The 4,660-nt window shown below is 40.4% G+C and overlaps 1 non-coding gene across 1 annotated transcript; it reads right to left on the bottom strand.

The window, feature by feature from the left end:
- Window positions 1-1,559: 1,559 nt before the first annotated feature.
- On the bottom strand, window positions 1,560-1,665 carry LOC130464663 (small nucleolar RNA R71). Its single transcript, XR_008925027.1, has one exon. It is a non-coding gene; the product is annotated as a small nucleolar RNA R71 (small nucleolar RNA).
- Between the last annotated feature and the right edge of the window lie 2,995 nt (window positions 1,666-4,660).

The following is a 4,660-nucleotide window of genomic DNA, read 5'->3' as shown; positions in this document are numbered from 1 at the left end:
TTTTATTTTCATATTTATTTATTTATTTTATTTTAGAAAATAGGAGCATATAAATACTCAAGGGAACTAATTTATTTCCCTCATGTTATTATTTCCTGAGAATTCTTTTAAACGCTTAGTTTTATTTTTCTCTCTACACATTATTGAGCCCTAGTTCATTCCATTCAATTAATCAATATAGAGGTATTTTTCATAATTTCTTTTGCTTTAATATATTATTATTGTTTTCGTTCCTTAGTTTAATTTTTCCTTTGATTATGAAATTCATGTTTATTATTTCTATCATGTTTATTAATTCAATTATGAGCGAGTAGTCGTACTCTAGGGCTAAGTAAGGGAAGCCATGTTTATACCATGATTATTATGCATAAAGTTTGTTAATTTATAGATTATTGCTTGAGTATTCCGATTGATTTGTTTTAATTGTTGATTCATATTATCGGCCAGTTTCATGAATTGATTATCTAGCTAATAGGAATTAGAATCGAAAGATCGTATTTTTAGAGGCTTAGTGCAATCGGCAATTCTGATTATGTTAGCGACCGTACTGCATATGTTGAATTGAAAGTGTTAAGACCTGACCGTAGGATTATTATGTACTTTAATTACTCGGCTTAGTTTATTCATTTATGGATTGATTTGTGTTCTTGGATTGGTATAAGCATGGTGAACCGAACAGACGCCTTAGACCTTTTAATTCATTGATAATTTCACATTTACATTCATTGATAATTTCACATTTACATTATTGCTTTAGCTTCATTAGTTAATAATATCCAAAATCAACTTTCGTTATTGAAATAGTTCGTATAATTGGGCAAAAACTAATAGAACTTGTCTCCCTGTGGGATCGACCAGTATTTGCTAAGTATCTGCTAACAACAGACACCGGTCACTTGCGGTATCACTTTTTAATTCATCAAGTTTTTGGCGCCGTTGCCGGGGAGACGGCTAGATTCTATTAGTTTTAGTTTGATTATTTGAACTGTTTCCATTGTCTCATTGGAACTCTCAGTTCCAATTGAGGCAAATCTCACTGCGTTTTCTTTCGTTGTTGTTTATGCCCAGGTCTGCCAGAACGGGTACCTTGGTTCCTCCCGATCCCGATCCCGGAAAGACCCTTCGTCAACTAAAAAAGCAACAGAAAAAGAAGAAGCAGTCAGGGTCCCAAGACTCACAGACTCCACCGAGTCACACGATGTCTAAATCCCTGAAATCATATGGGGTTCCTTCCTCGAATAGTGTTCCGACTGGGCTCACAATGCCAACTATTGATGCAGTCAGCTTTGAGATCAAACCCGCTCTAATCTCCATGGTCTCACAAAGTCAATATGGTGGCCATCCATCTGAGGAACCCACCAACCATTTGCAGAGGTTCAACCAACTGTGTGGTACTATCAAGCATCAAGGGGTCACTCAAGACCAATTGAAAGTCATGTTGTTTGGTTTTAGCCTTCGTGATAAGGCTCAGACATGGTTGAATGATGTCAAGGAGACAGAGTGGAGTGCTATTTCACAGGCCTTCCTAGAAGAATTCTTTCCACCCACCAAGACTGCTGAAATAAGGCATAAGCTGACTACATTCACTCAAGAACCTGGTGAATCACTTCGAGAAGCCTGGGATAGATTCAAGGCTTTGCAGTGGTCGTGTCCGCATCACAACATTGAAAAATGGTTCTTGGTTCAGATTTTCTACCATGGTTTGCAAGATGAAACAAAGAACACGGTTGATTCTGCTGCTGGGGGTATTTTTCTTGACAAAGAAGTGGATGCAGGTTATGATTTTCTTGCCAATTTAGCTGCCAACCATTACAGCACCACCAGATCCACATCTAAGAAGGGAAAATTGGATGTCGATGCTTATGCTCTATTGTCCTCACAAGTGGCAGCCTTGAACCTGAAGATCGATTCTTTGAAGGCTCCTCAGTCTAGTACTCCCCCAATGAGTATTAATGCTATGTCTAGTGTAGCTCCAGTGACAACTTCTTACTGCGAAGTATGTGGAATCCAAGGTCACTTTGGTCATGAGTGCTCTTATAGTTTACTGGATACTACGCAATTGGAGCAAGTGAATGTTTTTCAACAGAGACAACCCAATGACCCATATTCCAATTCATTTAATCCGGGTTGGAGGAATCATCCAAATTTCTCATATCGGGGCAACAATGTTTAGAATCCTCAACCCCAGCAACAATGGTCGCAACCACAGTTCCATCCACCTCAACCACATGTTGCTAGGCCTCCATTTCAACAAGGAGCCTCACATAATGCTCCCCCGGGGTTTAATAGGCCCCCGCATCAAGGATATCAACAACCCCCTCAGAGCAGTGCTACTCCAGAGCCTAACATGGGTGACCTGTATAAGCTCATTGCAAATATGCAGAAGACCACAGAGATAGCTCAAAAGAACCATGATGAGAGCATCAAAGAGTTGAAGAATCAGAATAGAATGTTGGAGAATCAAGTTGCTCAACTTGTTGACACTCTATCTCAAAGGCAACCGGGTACACTACCAGGGCAACCTACTCCGCCCCAGAACAGAGAAAGTGCCAATGCTATCACTCTTAGAAGTGGCACTAAATATAATGGACCCCCGATGCCCACTGATGATGCAACTCTTGCTAAGGAGAACACAGATGGACCAGGGAAAGCAATTGATGGAGAGCCTCAAGTCCTGGAAGTTGGTAATGCTGATGATGTTGGTGCAAATAAGGGGAAAGAGAAGAATTCTGATTCTTTCCCTCTTGTGCCTAAGTTACCTTTCCCTCACCGGATGCAGAAAACTAAGGTCGATCAACAGCTTGGTAAGTTCTTGGCAATGGTCAAGAATCTTGAGGTAACGGTCCCTTTTACTGATTTAATATCTCAAGTTCCTGTTTATGCAAATTTTTTGAAAGAGATGATCACTAAGAAAAGGGATTATGGTGGTGTGGAGAGAGTCGCTCTAACTGCAGAGTGTAGTGCCATATTGCAAAATAAGTCTCCACCCAAACTTAAGGATCCAGGTAGTTTTTCCATCCCCTGTCATGTAGGTGCATTGTTCATTGATAAAGCATTATGTGATTTAGGTGCAAGTGTGTCTGTCATGCCCCTTTCTGTCTGTAATAGGTTAAATATGGGAAAACTAAAATGCACACAAATCACTTTGCAAATGGCAGATCGTTCTATAAAATATCCTTTAGGTATTTTGGAGGATGTTCCTGTCCGGGTGGGAAAATTCTACATTCCTGTTGATTTGTGGTGCTAGATATGGAGGAGGATAGTCAAATCCCCATAATTTTGGGTAGGCCATTTTTATGTACTGCAGGTGCTGTTATTGATGTCAAGTCTGGGTCTCTTACTTTGAGTGTTGGTGATGATACTGTTACTTTTAATCTAACCAATGCTGTGAAATCTCCTATGCTTGAGAATACTTGTTGCAGGATTGATATTGCAGAAGAGATTTCTCTAGACAACATTCCTAGAATGTTGTATGATGATCAATTGCTGGCGACTCTCACCTTGGAAGCCCATAAAGGAGAAGGAGATTGTGAGATTGATTCCTTGATCTCGGATTTAGATGGAATTGAAGTTGAGAAGGTCGATGGTTTTGAGGTATTGGCAACTGTTTGCTCTATTTCCGAGCCACATGTAACGAAGGTAGAACTAAAACCATTACCATCTCACCTTAAATATGCATTTCTTGATGATAATGAGGATTTCCCTGTGATCGTTAATGCTGCACTCGACGATAGCCAGCTTTCTAAGCTTCTGACCGTGCTACGTATGCACAAAAAGGCAATCGGGTATAGCATTGACGATCTCAAGGGCATTAGTCCTGACTTTTGTATGCATATAATTAACTTGGAAGCAGATCACCGCCCTCGCATACAGCCACAACGTCGTTTGAATCTTAATATGCAAGATGTGGTGAGAAAAGAGGTAGTGAAACTACTTGATGCGGGCATCATCTATCCCATTTCAGATTCTAAATGGGTGAGCCCAGTGCAAGTCGTTCCTAAGAAGGGGGGGACAACGGTCGTTAAGAATGATAAGGATGAGCTTATCCCCACTCGTGTTGTCACAGGTTGGCGTATGTGTATAGATTATAGAATGTTGAATACGGCCACCTTGAAGGATCACTTTCCCCTCCCCTTTATTGACCAGATGCTAGAAAGATTAGCAAAACACAACTTTTTCTGTTATTTAGATGGATATTCAGGTTTCTTTCAGATTCCCATTCACCCAGACGACCAGGAGAAGACGACGTTCACCTGTCCATATGGAACTTTTGCATACCGCAGAATGCCGTTTAGTTTGTGCAACGCCCCTGCTATATTTCAAAGGTGTATGATGGCCATCTTTTCTGACTTCATCGAGGATATCATGGAGGTATTTATGGATGATTTTAGTGTTTATGGTTCTGACTTTGATGTATGTTTGCATAATCTTTCTAAAGTGCTTAAACGTTGTTCTCACGTGAATTTGGTATTGAACTGGGAAAAGTGCCACTTTATGGTCAATGAAGGAGTGGTACTTGGTCATCTTATTTCTGATCGTGGCATCCAAGTTGACCGAGCAAAAATTGAGGTGATCGAGAAACTTCCCCCTCCCGTGAATGTCAAGGGAGTGAGGAGTTTTCTCGGTCATGCGGGTTTCTATCGTCGTTTCATAAAAGATT

The sequence above is a fragment of the Spinacia oleracea genome, chromosome 6 (assembly GCF_020520425.1).
Source record: "Spinacia oleracea cultivar Varoflay chromosome 6, BTI_SOV_V1, whole genome shotgun sequence".
Taxonomy (NCBI): domain Eukaryota; kingdom Viridiplantae; phylum Streptophyta; class Magnoliopsida; order Caryophyllales; family Amaranthaceae; genus Spinacia; species Spinacia oleracea.
This window is presented reverse-complemented; position numbering and strand designations above follow the sequence as displayed.